Source organism: Monodon monoceros, unplaced genomic scaffold, assembly GCF_005190385.1.
Source record: "Monodon monoceros isolate NGI ecotype Baffin Bay Population unplaced genomic scaffold, NGI_Narwhal_1 Super_Scaffold_19, whole genome shotgun sequence".
In the NCBI taxonomy this organism is placed as follows: Eukaryota; Metazoa; Chordata; class Mammalia; order Artiodactyla; family Monodontidae; genus Monodon; species Monodon monoceros.
The window spans coordinates 75,474,878-75,499,399 of record NW_021703775.1 but is presented as its reverse complement, the minus strand read 5'-3'; positions in this window follow the sequence as shown (position 1 = coordinate 75,499,399).

Genomic DNA, 24,522 nt, shown 5'->3' with positions numbered 1-24,522 from the left:
CTCCGCCCCTCCGCGCCCCCCTAACCCCACCCCCCGAGCCCGCCTCGGTCACGCCCCTGACACGCCCCTTGAGGCCTGGCCTCGGCCCTAGCCTCAGGGCTAGCCCACCTCGACCACGCCCCGCCACGCCCCCAGCCACCGCACTCCCGCGAGTCCCAGGTAGTCTCTCCCTCAAAGCACCTAGCGCCTGGGACTGTTACTTTGTCTATTTTCAGCGCCCTTTGCTATTGCCAGGGTTGTAGCCGATTGAAACTTTTTCTTCCCTCTGGTAGAATTAATGAGAAAAGTCAGAATCTCTTTTTTTTAAATCTGTGAACGGAAACAGCTTTATTTTTTTAATTCTAAAACTCTGTTTTCCTCAGAAGCGACTTCTCCACAGTTTCTCCCGAGCGTCTTGTCCAGTAAAACCATGCAGTTCTGTAAACACCAAACCAAATCTCTCTGTGTGCGGATAAACTTTCCAAAATGCTCTTAATAACCCCAGTGGCATTGAAAATCAGGTTTCCACTTCACTCATGAAGTGTGTTTTGGGAAAGGACGGCACTGGTACTTAACGATCTGAATATTTGAGGAAAAAACGTGTGTAGAAACTATTATCCAGATAAATTATTAATCTTCATTTTAAGACTGTAGAAAAAAAAAGTTTTCATATGCGCTGTGGAGTTTTCTTTCCCAATATTGTGAATGCCACTACTTAAAGATAAAAATCGTATGTTTCAGCTATTCTGTTCATTATAAGCATGAATAATCATACATATGTGTGTTCTGAGTCACACGTAATAAATTTTGTAAATGTTGTTTTTCTTTTTCCTCTGCTTTGAGAACAATTTATTATCTTCAGTCAATCCTGATTTTTGTGAATGTTGTACTTCTAAAGAAGAAAATGATTTTCAAAATGTTTATTAAGAAACTTGCAATTACTGCTCAGTAATCAAAAACATCAGTCCCCTTGATGATTGTTTCAAAGTTGATAAGTTGTATGTTCCCTGGTTAAAAAAAAAAAAATTATAAGGACTGCAATAATGTGCAACAGGAATCCTAATTTCATAACCCATAGGCATATAAATGGCAAAATATGACTGGCATAATACTTTAGGTAATAAACTGTTCATCACCCTCCTGTCTTGTAAATACTTAGATATGCTGTGATTCCAATTCTAGGCATTACTTTGGCTGTGAATTCTTCCAGAGAAATGTTTACTTAAATTTGTTGAAAGCCTTAAAGTATAAGCACTTCATCAATGCTGTAAATAAGAATGTGGCAGTGGCTCAGATTACACCTCAGGGAGTTCTCAAAGTGCTGCTTCTATATATCTTTAGTTCCACTGTTTTTTTATCCCAGATTTTCCTCAGTCCTACATTCCATTCAAATGCACTCTGTTCTACGCTTTAATCAGCCTCCAAGACTGACTTGCATAGATAGCCAAGGTGGATATAACTGGTACATTAACATAACATTAGAAATAAGCTTTCTATCTGTATAGGAAATGCCATAGCTTTGTGATTCTAGATTGATCTTTAACTTGGTGTTTATTTCTCATCTTGCTAGTTTTCCCCAGAACACATTATTTTTTAAATCTCTATCACACCATTATTTTAAAATTATGCGTTGTTTAAGGACTAGAATTCAAATAAACCCAGAAGTTTTCAGTTTAATTCAACAATTGTTTGAGAACTATGTCTAAGATGCTCTTAAGTGTACAGAAATGTATGGTTTTGTTTTTGTTTTGTTTTTTTCTGAAGAAACACAGCAATGAAGACAGGAAAAGAAGTCTTTTCTTGCACTTACTTATTTCAACATTACATTAATGACCACTGTCACTTTAATCAATGCCTATTGAAATTACTACGTGTGTTTTTCCTTTATTTTTAAAATGCTACCTTGCAAATAGTTATGAGAAATGCAAAAAATTGTATCTTCAACTCATCTTAATCAAAATGTAAATGAGACGTTCAAATCTTCCCTACTCTTCAAGGCCCATTTCAAATGTCACATTTTTCTATAGCACTTTACCTGCTCTTCCTTAGAAAACTCCTACCTCCTTAAAAAACAGTAAACTGAGCTTTAAGGCCAGCACCTGTCATTCCTTTCAGCTTGGTGTCCTATTACAGTTCAGCTCTGAAGGAATGAAAGAATGAGATAAACCTCATACTTAAAATATGACAAAAGCTCCTTAGAGTTAAATCAGAAATTCACTCAGTACCACAGGATGCCTGAAGTCCAGTATCCTTAGCACGGTATGGCAGATCCTCACAACTAGATCCCACCTTAACTTTTTTGGCTTCATCTTTTTTTACAATGTGCCCTGTGCTGCCTACACGAGACTGTTTGTTATTTTCTTGTCTTTTCATGCATGTTCTCAATGCCCTCCTCTTTCTCCACCTGACAAATTCCTATTCAGCCTAAAAGGGTTCTACCCAAAAGCTACCTCCACTGTGAAAGCTCTACCTCATCCCTGCCCTATCCAAACCGCAGGCAAGATTATTTGTATCCTCATCTATGTTCCTGTAGAACTGAATTTTCAACTATACTATAACACTTACAACATTGTATTGAGCTGTTTACATCCCCCTACCAGACTCTGTGTTAACAGGGCAAAGATCTATTCATTTTTACATCCCCAGTGCCTCAGTTAACTTCAGTTAATGAGGAAAAATGTAATTATATTACTGTTACTGTACCTTTACCAATCCAAATGGATTTTGTGGTGTCTTAAGTGTGTTTTAAGCTTCTTGTTTTGATTTTATATGTTAAAATGGAGACTTGCTTGAGATCATACTAACATAGAGCCAAAGACTGACTTTAAATATTACCAGTATTAATGTCATTTAAATTTCACGGTAAGAGCAGATATTCAACAGGACAGTTTTTCTCTTTTATGTCTTTTAATAAAGCATGTAAATGATGAATAAATACACTCAACCTAAAACTTTATTTCAGACTGACAAGATAATCAAATATATTTTAAACACTTAATAAGAACAACTAACACAAATATTTAAACCAGCGCTTCCCTGGTGGCACAGTGGTTAAGAATCTGCCTGCCAATGCAGGGGACACGGGTTCGAGCCCTGTCCGGGAAGATCTCACATGCTACGAAGCAACTAAGCCTGTGCACCACAACTATTGAGCCTGCGCTCTAGAGCCCATGCCCCGCAACAAGAGAAGCCACTGCAAAGAGAAGCCCGCGCACGGCAACGAAGAGTAGCCCTGGCTTGCAGGAACTAGAGAAAGCCCACACACGGCAACAAAGACCCAGCACAGCCAAAAATAAATAAAAATAAAAATAAAAAATTTATTAAAACATATTTAAACAAAATACAGGGGTTAAAGAGGAAAATATCACTTACTAAAAATATTTAAAATAAATATGGCTATAAATAACACCAAAAGCATTTTTTATCAAGTCACTAAGAAGTTCTAGTTGGAAAAATATTTCAGAAAACCGGTGCTCTGTATATCCACATATGCAATTAACCTTTCAGCAGAGCAACAACTGTAACTTAATAAAATGGTCTTAAATGAGACAATGTATAAGCAAATACTTTAAGCTTTAAATCACCTCCTTATTGTCAATTTTCATTAATGACATCATTATCTACCCACTCTCCTAAACTAGAGACTCTTAGTGTTATCCTTAATTTTTTCTCTCTTTTACAGTCTTTCCCCATCACTCAACCCCTATGTAGGAATTCATCAAATATTGTTAATTCTATATCAAATATAACCCAGGAATTAATCTTCTATTCTTTATCCATAATGTTTCAGCTTTAGTTCAGGCCCTCATCATCTCCTGCTGAGAAGAGTAAAAAGAATGATCTTTTTACTAGTCTCCCCTCCACTTCTACCCACCACTACCATGAGACTTTTCCTCTTAAAATATTAATCACTTTGTTACATGTTTCCTGACTTAAGAACTTCTTTTGACTCTTTGATACATACAGAATAAAATACAAGCTCTTTAATTCGACACGCAAAGTTCTTCATAGTTCATCTCCAAACTGTTTTTTCAGCTTCTGTATACTTCCACAACACAACTAGCTTTCCTGCAGCTCTAAGCTTCTCACCATTCGTCAAATATATAAAGCCCTTTCACAATTCCAGGTCTTGGGCCTATGCTGGTTCATTTGCCTAAAGTGTAATGTCAGGCCTTACTTAAATCTTAAGTCCTTCCAGTTTACAGCCATGTTGTATGTTTAGACATCCACAGTTTCATCTGCTCCCCTTTCTTTAGTTCTAAATATTATTTCATTAACGTACTATTATATTTTTTGCACATTTAGCTATTCAAAAATAATCATTTACCTGAGCCCTCACTGTTGGAAAACCAGGGCGGCGGGGGTGGCTGGAAATGTTCAACTATTTCCAACACTCATCCGATGGTCTAATAAATTTCAGCATCAATTAAAAGATTCTTTGCTGCTGAAATAAAAGCAAGAGTCTGTATTATTTTGGAATTCATGCAACTGTAAATAACACCTCTTTTAAAAATTAATTGTGAATTCTTTTCAATTAAACTTTCACAAGAATCTTTTCAAAATTTTGAGATAGCAAAATGTCTATCATTTTTATCATACAAACTTGTAATTACTTAGATTGCTTTCTCCTTTTGTATAGTTTTTCTGCTGAGATTAGTCACTTTGTTTTGGTTGGTTGCATCATAAATATTTAGCTGGACATGGCAAATTCATAGAACTACAATTTACTTCAAATTTTGAAGGAATTACATACATTTACATTAAATACAAAATACATTTAACATAAAAACTATGCTAAACATAATTTTTTATCCTGAAAGCAAAATAGAATAATATTTAGGTGAGTAGATTCTGGAGTCAAATTGTCTACGTTTGAAGCTATGGTCCACTTCTTCCTAGCTGTGTAATGTGAGCAAATTACTTAACCCTTCTGAGACACAGATTCCTATAAATGGGAATTATAAAGTAGAAACTACCTCATAGGCTGTTGTGTGATCTAAATGAAATACACCACGTAAGGCATTTAGAAGAGAGTTGGCTGTGTAAATAGATATTCATTAAACATTTCTTAAGTTGTGATAGTTATTATTAACATCGCACTGGCAAGGTTAGACTGGCTCCTACAGTTTAATGAGTTGAACACTAGTATCTCTTCCCAACCCCAAATGTCAGTCATTTTCTGTGGGTAGCTTGGAGTAGGCCATGATGGAAGTATTTCTATTTAAATAGCTAAAATCAGCAAACACTACAAATTAGGGAGTTTTTTTTTTCTTTCTAGAAAGCCAGTTGTTAAACAGTTACAAGCATAGTATTGAATCAAACTCTGTTTCACAGTACTTTAGAAACATTACTGTATAAATCAATTCTCACTACGGAATTGTAGCCTTAGCAATCCAGGCAGTTTTTTCTTTCTTGTCTGGCTAAGGTCAAAAAGAGGAAATTTGACAGACTCTATACTGGTGCCAAGACACAGTGTGAAAACGTTATTACAACAAAACAAAACAAACAAACAAAAAAACTATGTTAATTTGTTTTCACCTCATTTGATCCTTTTTCATGAGTGAAGAGCCCCCAAATTTGCCAAATACAAAAAAGTAACTGTACTTTTCAATATTTTAAGTTTGCTTATGGCTCTGTGATTTCAGAATGGCAACAGGTTCAGTTCAGAGGAAAATAATGGATCAAAAGAATCCTTCTTCTCTCATTATTTACGGCAGAGTGTAGCCACTGCTTACTGTCAATCAATAATCATTGACAGCTAAATAATAACAGTTTTCAAAGTACCTTAAGTAAATGCTCTCATCTGATGATTTAATTACCCTTTGACTTGCTGAATGAATATCTATTATCTGCAAGAAAGTATGCCTCGTACTGAAGTAAATGCTATGACATAGAAAATGTAATCTTTGTCTCTAAAAAATGCATTCTGGCCAGAAATATGCATATTAAAAGATAAATATGCATATAAAACTAACACTACATGGCCCATTATGTAGCCTAGTTAATCAGGTAATTCACAGCTTTGTGCTAGTCTATCTTCTAGCCTGATCTCCAGCAACTTCTTTCCCTTCTCCCATGCCTCTCACACTCTACCTCACCAAATTGCTTACAGTTCCCCAGATACTCATGTTTTCTTTCCGTTGTTCAGTTTTTAAGACATTTATTGATTATCTGTTATGTACCAGGCACTGTGTTGGCTATTAGATATTCAAAATTGACAGTCTTTTTTCAAGAAATTTATAGTATAGTAGGAGAAACAGACATATAGAGTTTATTACAATATAATAGGATAAGTACTGCAGTAGAGGAATATCCAAGCACTGAAGAAAGAGGACCAAACCTAGTCTGGAAGCTTAGGGAAGGTGCCCAGGAAGAAATGGTCCCCAAAAGCTTATTCTTAAAGGATACATTCATTCATTCCATTCCTATGAGCTGTAATTTTGTATAAAACTCCCTTTCTTCTCCATACTACTCAATTTTTATCCATATCCCCACCATTTCAGACTTCTATTGTAATACTTATAAAATTACATAATGGTTGGTTGTGTATATACAATCTACTCCACTAAATTATTAGCTCCTTGACACTTAGAACAGTTACCTTGTTGAACTTTGTGTTTCCAGTGTATAGTATGGGACCTACCATACAATAGATAATAATATTTTTCTAATTATTGTGTTGAATAGATACCAAGTGAGTGATATATCAAATAAGCAGGATTAAGAAATAGATACTATAAGGAATTCAGTGAAGGAGGAAATGAGTTCTAGATAGAAAGGCAAGAGGCTTTACAGAGGGAAGAATTGAACTGGGCCTAGAAAAACAGAATTTAGACGGCCTAGATTCTGTTTCAACTAGAAAACAAGAAATGACCTAAGGTCCAAAAAAATAGAGCTCTGCTTTCTCAGAGATTAAGGAAGTATAGAAATAGCTCTAGCATTGGACTGAGATATAGAAGTAAAGATGAACTAATTAGGAAAGTCATTAACCCAAGGGGTCTGGCTACAGGAAGAGCTACCCAGTCAGGATATAAAACAACTAGGATCTAGAAGAAACTGAGTGATATTTTTAAAAACCAAATCTAAATACAGTCTATAATACAGTAACGTACCTATTATGAATGTAATATATGCCCCAGAATTTCTCCATTTGTAATGAATCAGTTGAGCACGCTCTTCATAACTGAGTTCAGCATGTTCTATACATTAGTGGATCTTATAAGAGGAGAATTAATTATATAAAAATGTGACCAAGGCCATGACTCCCTTGAGCAGTTTTTTGAAGGAGTCTTGAAAAAGAGAGCCAAGAATCACAGAAAGTGGGGAGGAAATGTAAGCTTAGGACATGGGGAGAGGCAGTTAGTCGCCCATGGCAGTATGTTGTCACACAATTCTATTAAAGAGCAACCTTCCTCATTTTTAAAAGTTTCTCATAGATAACTATACCCTATGAGAAACAAAGGAGGGCAAGAATACATGTTTAGTTTTGTAATGTTATCTGACGCATATGCATTATATACATAATACAGTAAGTCCCCTACCTACAAACAAGTTCTGTTTCGACAGTGCTTTCGTAAGTCCAATTTGTTCGTAAGTTCAACAAAGTTAGCCTAGGTACCCAACTAACACAGTCAGCTATAGAGTACTGTACTGTAATAGGTTTATAATACTTTTCACATTACTGTACTGTAATAGGTTTATAATACTCTTCACACAAATCATACACAAAAAAACAAACACAAAAAATAACATTTTTAATCTTTACAGCACAGTACCTTGAAAAGTACAGTAGTGCACCACTGTACGACAGCTGGTGCTTCTTCGCAGTACCAGCTATATCACTGCTGCTTTTATGTTTACTTCCGGACATCCTGGGCTTGATATAAAGATACTGTCTTACTGTACTCTGTGCAGTACTATACAGGAAAGTACACAAAAGCACAACAACTTGTAGAGGATGCACGCACGTGACGATGTACGCCAGACACGTGAGCTAACTTACGTGATTAGACATGCGAACGCACATTCGCATCTTTGAAAGCTGGTGACTTGAAGGTTCACATGTAGGGGACTGGCTGTATTTGTTTTACATGGTACTTAATTATGAATAGAAAGGAAAGTCGCAAAATGTCACTTGTTTTACAACTTTGCCTGAGGCCAGTCGTGCTAATCACCCACTTGCTACAGTTATATATCAGCTTCCAAAAGCTAAGGCCATGATTTCTGGAGGCCACTCAGAGGGACTCTAGAGGTGACTCTCTTAAAAGTTATGTAGTTCAGATCTTGGACAATAACCTGGAAAAACATAGATACAGGATATGGGCTACTGGTTACAGTAACAATGCCATCTTTTCAGAAAATAGAGAAACAGGGCAGGGGCTGGGCTTGGTACATAATAGTTAGCTAAGCAAAGACAGAACCACAGTAATCATGATTGGGATGATCCTTTTTTTATATGTGAAAAACTAAAAGGTGAGAAGGAGAAGCTGAAGCAGAAGCAGTGTGACCATATATTTCCAAGCTCTAATTAGGAAAAAATAAGTATGTGTGTTCTCCAATACAAAAATAATATAATGAATCAAAGGACTGTAAATAGAAATTTAGTTTAATATGATCTATGACCATCCATGTTTTGTAACAATTTAATGTTCAATAATAATGTACAAAAAGGCACAGAGGTTTTCTTTGGTTTTAGCTTATAAAATCTCTGCTGGGTGAAAACAAACACAAAAAAACCTTATTTCAATTCAAACAATATTTAGTACAGAATATGTGCTCAACACTGTACTGAATGCCATCCTCTTCTTGTAGTCATGAATACTTAAATATATATGTGTCTCCCTGTTGAATCGCCTTCTACTTGCATAGCAATGTAATAGCTGCACCATCTTCTCCACTTTTTACTCTCCAAACTCCTCTCTCGTAATAATAATTTTTTCAAAAAAGATAATATTTTAACTTCTGCATGCCACTGAAGAAAAGACCTCTTCCATTGGATTTGATCTATAAACTAATTGTCTCAAACCATAATTACGTATCCATGAAGTATTGATACAAGGTCAAACTTTGTCAGGAAATTCAAAATAGAAAGAGACTCTTGTCAGTTTAAACTCCAAAAGGAATAGCTCAAGGGTCTGCAGGATAGTTTGGTACTGGGGGCTGACAAATAGAAGACTAGAAACAGAACTGTGACATCATTCACCATTAACCCTTCCTGCAGCCCAGTCCTTTAGTACAGACCTACAACAAGAGCATTAGGGTTTGCATATAGTCAAAACTGCATTAACTGTGCTGCTCAGTGTGCCTTTACTTTGCCAGAGATTCAGTAGAATTACAAAATGATTTTTGGCTTTATTAATTTTAAAAAAAGTATTCAAACTCTGGCAAGAAAATAACATCAAATTTCAGGCTTTTTTGTGTTTTTGTTATTTTCTATTGCTTTTTAAGAATGATCACTATAAATTTAAATCAACTTCAACTGAAATCATAGTAAGAACTTTAAGGTGGAGAGTAATGTCCAGAAATCTATTGAGAGGTGATATAGAGAGTAGTTAAGAACATAGGATTATAGACTCTCTACCCCAGAAGTCCTCCTCATGCTTCAGTCTTCTACTTCTTTACCTGGGAAGTTTGTTCATTTTGTGATAATTCATTGTGTTGTACATTTATGAATGATATTTTTCTGTATGTATGTCTTATTTCTATTTTTTTAAAAAAAGAAAGGGGCTTCCCTGGTGGCACAGTTGTCGAGAGTCTGCCTGCCGATGCAGGGGACACGGGTTCGTGCCCTGGTCCGGGAAGATCCCACATGCCGTGGAGCGGCTGGGCCCGTGAGCCATGGCTGCTGAGCCTGCACGTCCGGAGCCTGTGCTCCGCAACGGGAGAGGCCACAACAGTGAGAGGTCCGCGTAATGCAAAAAAAAAAAAAAAAAGAAAAAACAAGAAAGAAAGAAAAAAGTGTTGATTCTGGAAGTAAACTGCCTAGATAAAAAAAAAAAAAAAAGAAAGAAAGAAAGAAAAAAGTGTTGATTCTGGAAGTAAACTGCCTAGATTTGAATCCTGGTGCCATAACTTACTATCTGTTTGACCTTGGGGTATGTTTGACCTTGGGGTAAACTCCTTAACCCTCTTTTCCTCAATTTCTTCAACTGTAAGATGAGAATATTAGTACTTGCCCCTTGTGGTGGTTGTAGGATTTTATGATTCTATATGTGTAGGATTTTATATTCTATATGTAAAACACATAGAACAGTGCCTTACACATGACAAATTCTATATAAGCATTATAGTTATTAACAGTAACCCATTCACTTCTTTAATCATTCTAGAATAAGAATCCTTAGATAATCCTTTAAAAAATCATTTAAGAGGATTTCCCAACTTCCAGATTTTCATTGATTTGTCAAATTGCTCATTTTTTCCCCTTTGTTTCACAGAGAGCTCCGTGGGAAATAATTCTTTTTCATTTTCTCTCTAGATTTAATATAAAAGGAAAAGAGACTAAAATATATACCATTGGATATTTCCATGTATCTTCACTGATATATAGCTATCACTCTGTTTTTCAAATACACTATTAAGACTGCTTTTTAAAGTGTCTATAACATATGTTTATTTATTAATCCTTAGTTAAGAATAATTAGCTTAGCACTTTTGTGACTATATCCTGATTTTCTCTTCATCAATTGTTATCATTTAGAGTTTTTTAAAATGGTTTTCCTAAATACAGCCAAATAGGACCCTCATTCCTAAGGACTCAAAGGTATTTACTCTGGGAACCAGTTTTTACTCAATGGAACAGACATTAAATACTGAGTATCTATTATATAGTCAATATTGTGCCAGGTGTCATACAAAGAAGTTATGATACAGAGACAAGGCATTAATAATAAAAAAATTTAATAACAATATAAAGGTTTAAAATTTTTTATATGTAATTATAAATAGATTATATAAATAATATATACTGTGGTTTAAAAGAATTGAGTTATTAAGGATTAGAATGGGTATAAGGCATCATAGAGAATATTTATGATTTGGATATAAACAGAATAGTAAAATATATTCCAGATGAGAACAAGAGCATGAACAAAGGCATAAATAAAAGTGTAAGATATAACTGAGCAATAGTGAGTAAACAGGTGTTTTTGAGAGAGAGTGGTTTTGTAAGGGGGTAAAAGAAGATAGGAAAGAGACTTGAGGTCAGGGTGTTCAGAACCTTGAATGCCAGGCTTAAAAGAAAGTGTAAACTTCATGCTATAGGAAAGACTATATTTGTGGGTTTGCTTCAGGAGAAAGAGGTATTTAAAATAGGCTTTCAGAAAAATTCACCTAATGGCTGCACTTAGGATGAATTAGAGACAAGTGGGAGAGAATGCTGTCCCTAGCAGAAATTAGTTAAGAGGCTATTGCCATACAACTAGAAATATTAAGGATCTGTATTTGAGCATCAACCATAGGAATGAGAAGGAAAAAAATGGGAATGATATTCTTTTAAAAATATGATTAGAATTTAATTACTTTTGTGCTGTTGTGGAGGTAAAGAGTCAGCAATGAGTCCAAAGTTTCAAGTTTAGATGATCAGGAAAATAGAGACACCATTAGAAGAAGAGAGAAGGGGGAGAGGCTGTAACTTGTTTGACGATATATCACAAGGGTAAAGGCTAGGAGTTTGGTTTAAGTATATTGCATTGAAGAAATTGCTAAATGTTATTGCACTAGACTTCTGGCTGGAAAAAGAAATGGAGCTCAACAGCAGCAAAGAGCAGAAACTAGGAGGGTTTTGGTTTCATTCAGGGGCCTTCATTTGCTGGAGTTGAAGATTAAAAATTCTGGCAATCTTCCTTTTAGGTGACTCATCTAGAGTGTTAGAGCAGGTTTGACAGATTAAATCTGGAGTGGACATGTTTCCCATCCCACCCTGGTCCTTTTTACTGGAAGGGGAAGGGCCTGGTTCAGTCCACTAATAAACAGAGTTAAAAGCTACTGAGTGGAATCAACATCTGAAGGAAAACCAGAACTTTCTTTTAAAAAATCTGAATTTGATTGTAATAGTCATGAACAGGTTCATCAGATATTTTGTGTGGGAGCCACTGTTTTGTTCCAATCAACAGGCATTGGAAAAGCCCTAGGAATTGCCCAACAAAGTCATCTAGTATTAACCAAAACTTGAGAAACAGAGACCTGATTAAAAAGGGGCTTATTTGGGGTTTGTTAGGACAGCAGCCCGGGAGACACAGATTGAAGAAGCGCTTGAACTGTCAAAATGGGGGAGGATTATAAAGGCAAGAACCACAAGGTTACAGTTATAGGTTAGTTATATGAATTGTTTATCAAGAATTATAATTGGAGCTGGCAAGAAGGGTACTTGTTAGGTAAGGACTGGTTGGGCTCTGAAATGGTTGCATAGTTAGAAGAGAGAACAACCTTGAAACACAATGTTGCAGCTAGCAGACGTTTTAAAAACAATGGAATATTACTCAGCCATAAAAAGAAACGAAATTGAGCTATTTGTAATGAGGTGGATAGACCTAGAGTCTGTCATACAGAGTGAAGTAAGTCAGAAAGAGAAAGACAAATACCGTATGCTAACACATATATATGGAATTTAAGAAAAAAAAATGTCACGAAGAACCTAGGGGTAAGACAGGAATAAAGCCACAGACCTACTAGAGAACGGACTTGAGGATATGGGGAGGGGGAAGGGTGAGCTGTGACAAAGCGAGACAGAGGCATGCACATACATACACTACCAAACGTAAGGTAGATAGCTAGTGGGAAGCAGCCGCATAGCACAGGGATATCAGCTCGGTGCTTTGTGACCACCTAGAGGGGTGGGATAGGGAGGGTGGGAGGGAGGGAGCCGAAAGAGGGAAGAGATATGGGAACATATGTATATGTATAACTGATTCACTTTGTTATAAAGCAGAAACTAACACACCATTGTAAAGCAATTATACCCCAATAAAGATGTTAAAAAGCAAAACAAAACAAAACAAAAAAACCTTGGGTTAGGTATAGTTCACAGAAAGTTCAAGTTCTTAATGGTGAGACCAGGCGCTCAATGGCTGCCCAAATCCATTTTTGTATGCCTGAACTATGATTACTCCATTATAATTTTAATTTGTCATCACTAGCAATTGCCCAAGCCTGGTTGTACAATAAGTTAGTGGGCTGGTGTTCTGGTTCTAATTCTAGAGAACTTGCTGAAAATTTTAAACTGCCTAATAGACCACAGCAAATGGATTTCATACAACTTCCTCCATCACATGGATATAAACGTATTTTAATCACAGTGCGTATGTTTTCATGCTGGACTGAAGCCTACCCTTGCAGACAGGCTACTGCCTCTTCTGTGGATAAAGTTCTTCTGGAAAAAATTATCCCTGCTTGGGGAATTCCTCTTGAATTTCATAATAATCGAGGAATCCAGTTTCCTGGTCAGGTGCTTTGATAAGTCTTCACTGTTTGGCCAGTTTTACAGTATTTTATTGCACTTAACACCCTAAATCCTCTTAGTTGAATAAATTGACAGCATTATTAAGACACCATTGGCAAAATTTGTAGAGGCCCTCCTAATACCCTGGCCAGAAGCATTTCCACTCGTCCTTCTAAATCTCAGATCCACCACTGTCGGAACTCATAAACACTCACCCTTTGAGATAGTCACAGGATGCCCAATGCACGTGGCTGCTGCTTCTTTTGATCCACTGGAAATTTCATCTACCAGAAAAGACACCTCCAGAAGAACTTTCTTCAACCTTGCTGAAAAGGCTCCTATCAGGTACTGCTAATCATCCCTTGTGCTACCAAACTCCAAGGAATAGATTCTTGGATTTATATGACACACCTAAAGGAAGTGCTGAAATCTACCTGGATCTGCACATCATCTGAAAGTAAAGATTTTCCAGAAATAAACTAGATATCTGATGAGACAGATTTCCCAAGATATCTGAACCATGCCTTTTAGAATTTTGTCACCAAACCTTTGATGATAATATAACGCTTCAGATGCTCTCCAGTGCCTATGTTCTTGATAACATATGGACTTTCGATAAAAAGTGCCTGAGAGGTTGTCCCTCCTACCCCTCCTTGTTACTCAGATGTGACTTCAATATGTTTCCCAGCTGTGTACTTTCCCTCTGACAAGACACAGAACACTCAGGAAAGGCCCTTCCTGGCGTTGAGGGACAAAAAGCCACTGAAACTGGAAAACCTGACTCTTGATCAGTAATGCTTTTAGAGAAAAATCTTGATTAAAAGGGAAAAATATGAAAAATTAATAAACAGAAGCCTAAATTAAATAGACTCAGGAGACCTTTAGGGGGAATTCTCACACCATATGACAACAGCAGAGCCCAAAAGGAAGAAGAAAAACTCCTCCTCTTCTTTCCTGGCAACAACTCAGCCAATGAAAAGCCATGGACTCTGTTTACTGTAGCCCTCCCAACTTTTCCCCCCTATAAAAGAGTTCTCCTCCCCCTGGCTTGTGCAAGCACTTGCACCGTGGCTCACCATGGCTCAACTGCAATTCTCAATTGCAATTCTCTGTAGATCCTGAATAAGCCCATCTTTGCTGGAAAAATAACTGGCTGCCTATTTGGTTTAGATCAACAAGTGTAACCTACATATAGACAATCACTTGCAAAATATTAAAATATATGACATTTCCTTTAGAAAGTATAAAAGGGAAAACCATTTAAACTTTTACAAAGGCCTTGAAAAGCTATGATCAGGTCCAAGGGACAGTCAGAGAAAAAAATAGTCTAGTACAACTTTCATTTGGCAGGAGGAAGAAGAAGAAGGAGGAAAAGGAGGAGGAGGAGGGGGGAGGATTGAGGGGGAGAGAGGAGGGGGGAGGGGAGGGAGGGGGAGGGGAGGGGGAGGGGAGGGGAGGGGAGGGGGAGGGGAGGGAGGGGAGGGGAGGGGGAGGGGAGGGGAGGGGGAAGGGGAGGGGGAGGGGAGGGGAGGGGAGGGGAGGGGGGAGGAGGGAGAGGAGGGGGAGGAGGAGGAGGAGAGGAGGAGGAGGGAGAGGACGAGGGGAGGGAGGATGAGGGGGAGGGGGAGACGGAGAGGGGAGGAGGAGGAGGGGGAGGAGGAGGGGGAGGAGGGGGAGGAGGGGGAGGGAGAGGAGGAGGAGGGAGGAGGGGAGGAGGGAGGGGGGAAGGAGGAGGAAGAGACATCTATCAATACGTAAGGAAGAATATAAACATTTTCTTGGCTTGCAAATGATTATACTGGTGGCTAAAAGAAGGTTTGGTTCCAGTGTCCAATGTCAATTGTAAACACTATTGCCCAGTCAAATAAATCTAGAAACTCCCTTTTGTCAAATATAATGTCCTCTTTCTTTCATAAATCTAATCACATGGCATTCACAGAAACTAATTCAAGCCCTAAGTCACTTCTTGTTTAAATTCCTTTATAATATATTCCACTACATATGGTACAAACCTATATTGAATAATAAGAAATATAATCACCTGCTGGAAGATGTTAAGTTTTCTCTTAAAATCCGTATAAAAACAACTGTTTTTCATTATTTGGGGTTCTGTAAACAGAAAATTATGTATCACACTTACTATACCAATTATGAAACAGAATCATTATTAAGTTATAAAAATAATCTTTCCAATTATCAGAATGCTCAACTGAATTTTAATTCTTCTAGATAGTAAAATCACAGAAAAATAACCCACTGAGAATGAACACTAAAGAGATAGAGGAAATTAATCCACCAAATAATTGCCAAGCTTTATTATGAATCAGGAATTTGGCATTTTGAATGAATCAAAGTAGAAATACAAGACACAGCTTCTGCACTAAGTAGCTTTAAAATATAGTTGGATATTAAAATCTAAAAGAAAAACTATGTGTCTTGGTGGTATTTCATTGATTATTCCATGCATCTTAAGTCTAATGAAAACTGAAAAGAAGAACTATCACTCTGGAATAGATAATCAGGGAAGTCTTCACGGTATTTGAACAAGAACTTGAAGAATAAGTAGGAAATGTTACAGCTATCCAAATTCAGCAATGCCCTGTAATCTGACTCTTTGGTGGAAATCTGCCAATCCATTCTAAAATTCCTCATTTGATGGTACAAATTGGTGAGTCAGGAGATCTTTGTTTGAGAAGATCTTGCCCTGCTCAGGCTCATTTAAAAGATTCTACAGTGGGCCCTTAGTATCTATGGGTTCCACATCTACAGCTTCAACCAACTGAGGATCAAAAATATTGGGGGGGGGGAAATTCCAGAAAGTTCCAAAAAGCCGAACAGGCAACTATGTACATAGCACTTACACTGTATTTACAACTATTTACATAGTAATTACGTTGTATTCAGAATTAAAAGTAGTCTAGAGCTGATTTAAATTACATGGGAGAATATGCATAGGGTATAAGCAAATACTAAGCCATTTCATATAAGGGACTTGAGCATTCATGAATTTTAATATCCAAGGGGGTCCTGGAACCAGTCCTCCATAGATACCAAGGGATGACTGTATTCTACTCTAATTCCAGATCTAGGATCTGGTCAGAAACTACCACCACAGCCTGTTACTTGACCCAGCTCCAGTTCACCCCACAGAAGAGTATCACTGTAACGACCAAAGAGGACAATTTTCTGATGGAAAAATATTTTGTCATCAATCTGAAGAGATTCATCTTTGTCATCTTTCTATTCATTTATAATATTTTTGAATAAAATGCATCACCAAGAAACAGTGTGATCCTTCCTATGGGAGAAGCAGGAAAGAAATATTCAGAGAAATAAGTAGAAAGCATACTCACCTGACAGCAGCAGGGACATTGTGTCTTAACTGCCTTAATGTTCCTGAATGAGGCTTTCTTAATTAGTTTTAAGGTGATCCTACAAGTTATTTTAACAGCTGCTGGAGAGATACAGACTACTCAGATGAACACTGGTAGTTTCTAAAGACATAAATAGAGTTGGGTTACTGTATTCTTTCCTCCTGGCCTAAGTGGAAAATCGTTCACACAGCTTTTAGGATAGAAAGAGTACAAGCATAAGTAATATCATTAATGGTCCATTCTCATAGATTAATAGATTTATTAGCTCCTAAAGAGAAAGAGCTTCAATCTATTTAGAAGTATTTAGAAAACCTTATTTTTAAAAATGCCTGTTGAATTCATAAAAGCCAAAGAGTAAATTTTAGCTGTTTCAAAACCAATCCTCATCCATTGGATTCAAATTGCTTTCAAAATGGCCATGATCTCAAACGTCAATCACTTATTTTTCAAGTAATACAATGATGTATGAACATTTTAATGTTTCCAGGTAGCAGGATTTTAATAAAATGTGGCCTTTATAGATTTAATCTTTGGGCTGTATCTGTTTGTGAATGACTCTGAAGGTTATAATGACAGTAAATATGTCATTTGCTAAAGCTCAAATATAAACCTTATATGACTATGAAGCTGGTGGTTGTAATTGATAACTAAATTAATAAATCTGGTCAAATGACCACCCAGTGTCTGCACCTCAACCTAGCTTTGTTGTGCTTATTTAATTTACTGTCTCACTTAATATTCTATAAATAGGCAATATGGCTTACTTTACCAACAAAGCAATTTTATCCTAGTGATATTCATATAATAGGGAGTCAGGAAGGTCTTAGGACACATCCCTCAGGAATGTTAAGGGTCTGCATTATATTAAGAAGCAATACAATTAGTCTGTTATTTAGTCTTATTTTTTATCCAATCCAAAATCAACATGCTTGAACTTCTAATACTATATTACAATCTAAACAATCAGAGCCAATAAGGTCTATCGTCAATGAATGTTTCTAAAAACATTATATGTATTGTGAACTTAACATTGCTCTAAAAAGTAAAGTCTATTTAAAAAACATTATATTGGCAAAGTGTTATTTATATAAGTCTAATTTCAAAATATTGTTTAACACTACAGTGTTATTAATACTGTTTTATTAGAACATCTATAAACTAGCCTGAGAAATTTTAAACCAACTTGTTCTAGGTCTAGCAGTGGTACTGTGATCTCTGTCCCTAATCTGATTTTCATCAACAATATATCAACATCAACTCAAAACCATGAATTTAACTTGGTTTTCAGTTGGAAGAAACTGGCTCAACACTACCTTAGATGTAAATCAGCACTATTAACTTACTGTCTGGAATTTTGGGGATGCCCAGTATCTTGAAGTTTTGAACTACAGAGCTCTATTTTTATAAATGAGAAAATCAAGTTATGAAGGGAACTTCAGTGATTTTCCCAAGTAGCAAAATTGGTTCTTGAATCACTATCTCTTAATTCAAAATCCAGTGATTTTTCACAGAAAAGAAAAAAAAAAAAGAGGGGGATGGGAGATGTCTATTTGTAGAAAAGAAAATTTTATCTTTCTATCATCTCAGTGCCAGAATATTCTTTACTGTAGACCTATCTGCTGAATACTATATCCAAATGCAGTTATCCTCTCTATTAATTTCCTAGGGCTGCTATAACAAGATACCACAGAATGGGTGACTTAAACAACAAAATTTTATTCTTTCACCGTTCTGGAGGCCAGAAGTCTGAAATCAAGTTGTCACTAGGGTTGGTTCCTTCTGTGGGCTCTGAGGAAGAATCTGCTTCATGCCTCTCTTCTAGCTTCTGGTGGCTGCTGGAAACCCTTGCCATTCTTTGGCTTGTGCGTAACTCCAATCTCTGCCCCCATAGTCACCTGACATTTTCTCTCTGTGTGTCTCTCTCTGTCTCTGTGTCTTTCCTCTTCTTATAAGGACACCAGTTATTTTGGATTTAGGGCCCACTCTAATCCATTATGACCTCATCTTAACCTGTAAAGAACCTATTTCTAAACAACGTCACAATCTGAGGTTTGGGATGGACATGAATTTTGAGGGGATACTATTCAACCCAGTACATCTTACCTAAATGGTGATAGGAGACAGTTATGAAAGATTTTTTTTCTATCCTGAGTTAACTTACCTTTCTTTGGCTTATAGATTTTTAAAAAAATATTTCAACATTTTATGGAACATTAAAAAAGGATTTTCAATGTGTAATAATTACTAGCCTCTCAATAATTAACCAAATCTAAATAATTTCAAAATTATGACATGTATGTCCTGTAGATTCAGAATTCATCACATTAGATATGATGTACTAGTCATAAAATTTTAACCAAAAATAAAGAAATTGGAATTATATTTTGCCTTTCTACAAGAAAGTAGACTGAACTAATGGCTAGGCATATCTACCTGTCCTTTAAAGCTGGTTCTGAGAGAAGTTACCAGTACCCACTGAATAGTGAGAGAACCTAATGTAAATATAAACTCAACTCTGTTGGAAAATTTTAGATCAAATGGTGCTCACCAAGGAGAGATAAACAACAGAACAATACTGTACCTATGCACTGAAAATGCAAAGCCAGGAAAGAGGACGTTGCCCTAAAAACTCATGGGAAAATTTTATTTCTAAAAAATAAGAAAGGGAAGAAAATTCCAGAAGACAGCTATTTTGCATCTTCAGAAAAGATAAAAGAAATGGCCTCTGGAACTAAAGCAGGGAGATAGCAAACTGAGATGAAGGCGGAAATGCTAAAGTTGAAAAAGAAAACATATGAAATGTATTAACAGAATTAAAATCTGTACTGGACATAAAAGAGCAGAATTAACACTACAGAAAACCAAATCAATGCTATGGAAATCAAAGATTCAACCCTCCACAGTACACAGAGAAAACAGTCAAAGCTAACCATGATGAGAAAAGTTTACACATTAAATTTTCTGGCTCATGGAGAAACGGACACAACTCTCTCCATGTCAAGTTCAAATTAAAAACCCAGTTGGCGTTCCTAGGTTCTAATGTCCAAACCAGCAACAGATAGTAGCCAAGGACCTATTTCTTCAGACTAGAGGAGAGACCAGGGAGCTGTTTATTTGTGGCCTAGGCATATTCCTCCGAAAGTATGTACTACAGATCCTAAATATGAAAACAAAAAATTAGATGGATGGGTGGATGGATAAATAGGCAGACAGACACAAATATGTATTTACATATAAATTCATAATCATTAATTTAATTATTAATATTTTCTAAAGCAATTTAACCAACATGCATATATTTGAAACATATTTTATTTATTAACTATGGATCATATTCCCTTTTAGCTGGGTTAGATACACATAAGAACCCTTAACAATCATTATGTTAGTTCCACAAACACTTTTTTAAAGGTAATATCCTAAGTGCTGCTTAAAAAATACTAAAATGAGCAGAACAGCTATTACTTTCCAGGAGTCTGCAAACAAATATATAATGAGAATAACAAGTGCACAATAACCTCTCCCAAATTCCTTTTCCCAAACTTAGGTGATTCCTAGTTTTACCATTCTCATGCCTTCTCTCTATACTTGCCCCTTGTCAATCATATCTAGTCTCATGGCCTCAACCACTACCTGTATTAATAACTAATAGACAAATTGCTATTATATAGTATCTTATGTTTAAATAGAGCTTCATAGTTTGTATTCTCATATATGCTATCTCAGTTCATCTTCACAACAGCCCTGTAAACTGTCTGCTATGCGCTAGGAAACGAAAGATTCTTCTGTCAGGAGATAATATTTTAGCTGAACTTGATGGATTAATAGAAATCTTCCAGGCAAAGGAAAGAGAGTTTCCCAAGAAGAGAGAAGAAGCAAATGCAAAAGTACTGAGAAGTACAACTCCACAGTATGACAGAGCAAAGAAGAGTGAAAAGATGTAGCAGGAGATGAGGTTGGAAGGGTATGCAAAAGCTAGAAAATAAAGGGTCTTGTATGCTGTGCATTTTTATTTTTACTGTATAAAGTGAGAAACCACTTAATGGTTTTATTCAAGGGAGTGATGTGATTTTATTTTTTTTTCCAATAGTTATGAGAATGAAAAAGAACAAGTCTCAGGAGTGAGATGACGAAAGGCTGAACTAATAGAGTGGCAGTGAGGGATGAGTTTGAGAGACATTCAAAAAGTGGGATTTATAGGACTTAAGTAATGATTTGATGGGGAATGAGAGAGACGGAGGAACTGAAGGTGATACCCAAGGTTTGATTTAGAGGACTGGGTTGAGAGAGGGCACCTTCAAAGCGCTAGGGTGCACAGGGAGAGCAGTGGAGGTCGGGGGGTGGAGGGGAAGGGGAGATAAGTATTTTGTACACTTTGAACCTGAAGTATCTGTAAGAAATTCACATGAAGATGTTCTGTAGGCAGTTGTAAATAAGGAACTGGACAGTAATGTCTGGATTTAAGATCATCAGTGGTCATTTTTCCTCTTCTTGAACACTCCCTCTTTAGGATGCTAAAATGGACTTAAAGGAGATATATAGTAAGGACAGAAAAAAAATGAGGGAGGCTTCTGTTTCTGTTCTCCTTCAGGCAGTAGATGAAAAGGCAGGAATGCTGGGAAAGGTAGACTTTTATCTGAGCCTGTTTCCTTCCTGCTTCCCCCCACCCAAAAAATAAATAGATGCTCTGTGGTTAAGGCAGCCAAGTAGCAGTCTGCCACATAGTGGAAGATTCTGAATACGTGACTTAGGGTTTGAAGTTTTCTCAGGAGGAAACGGGAGATTATTGAAGAGAAATAAGATGATCACGGTATACACAACACTTATCTTGCATAGTTATATTAGGTGGATAAAAAAGTAGTAATTTACAGAGGGAGAATCACAGTATTATTTGGAATGGGCTAAAGAAAAAGGAGGAATTAAGGCCAACTGAAGAAGGCATCTGGAGATGTTACTAGTACATATGTTGTGTCAGTTTCCTCCTCATCTGTAAAATGGATTATAATAGTACCTATCTCACACTTCATAGAGTTGTTATTAAATACAATATTGCATATAAAATGCTCAGTACACTGCCTGACACAAAGTAGGTGCTCAATAGGTGTCTGATAAATGAATAATGAATGAGATCAAAAGAAATTCAGCCTGCAGGCACTACTGAACACCACTACTCGTTACCGAGCATTTTCTTTCTTTTTAAAAAATCAGTACAATCCACTCTCCTAGAGACTATGGTACAGGTGCTAAACCTGTGTTCTGAAAAAAATCAAAGGTCATCAATGGTCACTCTTTCTCATCTTGAACCTCCTTAGGATGGTAACGTGAACTTTAAAGGAGGAATATGATAAGAACACTAAAAACTGAGAAAGCCAACTGTTTCTTTCCTCCTTAAGGCAGTAGGTAAAAATGTAAACTCCACTGTGAAAATACTTTGGTAAAGACTGTGGGTTTTTGTTGGTTGTCTCAGAATTCATTATATTTCTTTTTCCCTTAAATTATATGCTAAGATTCTCTGTTCAGTTTGAGTAAAAATTCAAAAGAAGTATAATAAGGAAAATAGAGATTGAAGGGAGAAACAAGTCATTAAGATCTGCTTTAGGCAGGAAGGGCTTTTGAAGACCCTTCAGGATCAGATGGTCTCCAAAGTACAGAAGTTCCAGAATATGAATCCATGATTATATTGGCAGTGGCTAGTCACACAGCTAAAAAAGAGTACAGCCTAGCAAAAAGGACTACCTGAAAAGTCATCAAAGAAAAGGAACAGGGGCCATATATAGCCCAATTCTGCTATCATAATTTCTTTTGTGTCATCACTAACAATAGTGGTGAACATTTTCAACTTAAGACCACTGCTATAAATCTATAGGTCAGGCCCAAATGTAGAAGACATAGAATGAATGGAATAAAGCATTTTCTATTTTTAAATAGTTATAGCAAGTGCTGTAGATCACCTGTGCTTGCTATGACTATTTTTGAGATTCCAAGAAACTTCTGGAAACTCAAAACTTTGACTATAATTCATTCAGCAGGGACTTTAATTTTTATTGTGGATTGTTCAAATTTTAAGAGAAATTGGTGACACAGCAAAGAATGATCTTTCAAACTGAATTTAGATTCAATCATGGATTATAGAGATAAATCAGGAGTGGGCTGGGTGAAATGATCAACTGAGTCTATTAAAACTAGGGCTTTTAATCCCTCTTCTGTGTAGAGAGGCATGGAGTGCTCCCTCTAATTGCATGGGAATCACTCCTCATGGTCTTGCATTTTTCCACATATTTTAGAAAAAAAAAAATTTAGAAAGAGTACAGACATATACAATGAAACACTTTATGTGTCAGAAAAACTGCTGTACAGTTTTATTCTAGGTGACAACTTACTGTTTGAACTTCCTGTCCTTAAAATAAAATTATTTTATTTTGTTGGTCTATCCATATATTTTTTAAAATAGGATTAAAAATCAGGATAAACATAATTATCTTACATAATACCTCTCCTCTGTAATGATTAATACCCTTAGCTTTTTGAAATAAAGGCACTTTACCATACAAGAAAATTACTATCATTATTCTTTATGAATTTAAATGAGTATAAATCCATTTTTCCAATTCCTGCGTCTTTTCGTTTTCTAATGTTGTCTTCCAAACACTTACTTTTTCTTCCAATTTCCTAAATGCCCTCATGCCTTAAGTTCCACCCTTCTTGGCCCATATATTTTATACAGAGCATGTCTGATCAATAATATTACCATGAGGTCACAGGGCCACAGGCTTAGACCTGTTATATCACTGGCAATTTGCACTTTTACTGCCATTCTCAGTTTGTCTATGCCACAAATAAAGTGGATGGAAATATTAAATATAGTTGTGTACACCTGAAAAATCGTCCTTGGTTTTATTTTGTTTGTTTGAATCTAGGAGGGAGTGAGGTGGAAGTAAGGCTACTTCAGGAAAGAATATAATTTGTAATTGAGGAAAGGAAAATGGCTTCTCAGTTGTTTCCGGGCAAGTGAGGCTTCTACCAAGTACTCCAGAAAAAACAAACAACCCTCTCCCTAAAGCACCTTTCTCCCCTTCCCTCCTCCTGCCCCCGACGTACCCCCTCTCTCTCTCCCCCAAATCTCCAGGATGTGAAAGCTGACACCGCGGGCGGTCCGCAGTGCTGGGGACATGGCTTCAAGTTATGCGACAACTGCTGCAGCTGATAGCTTCTTTACTAAACACGGTGCGGTGTCCCAGTCCCTCTACCCCAGGGCAGCGCATCTCTGCTCTTCTGTAATCACAACTGAAAATGACTGAAAAAGGGAAGAAACACAGGGTTCCCTCATTTTTTAGTGTCCCTACCACAGTCCTCTTTTAAAGATCATTCTACCATCCTATAGAGGGGACCTGCTTTCTGTAATTTAAATGATAATTATCCCTTTGATGTTTTTAGGATGGGCTTCCCTGCTGTGACTTCGTGTTGCATATATAAAAGGCATCACACACACCTACAATTTTTTAACAACAAATGAGCTTAAAAAGATAAAGGTGCACAATAACTGGAGATTAAAAAATAAGATATCGCCAAACAACGCTTCAGTGCAAATACAACTAACAAGCAAAATCCTGCCCAATTAGACAAAGCTGCTTCACAAACGCGCACGCTTCTCAATCAAATCTCCCCATACAGCACAACACGGTCTAAAGTATCAGTGTTCATTTTTCCCGACACACAAGTTGTCAGTAAGTC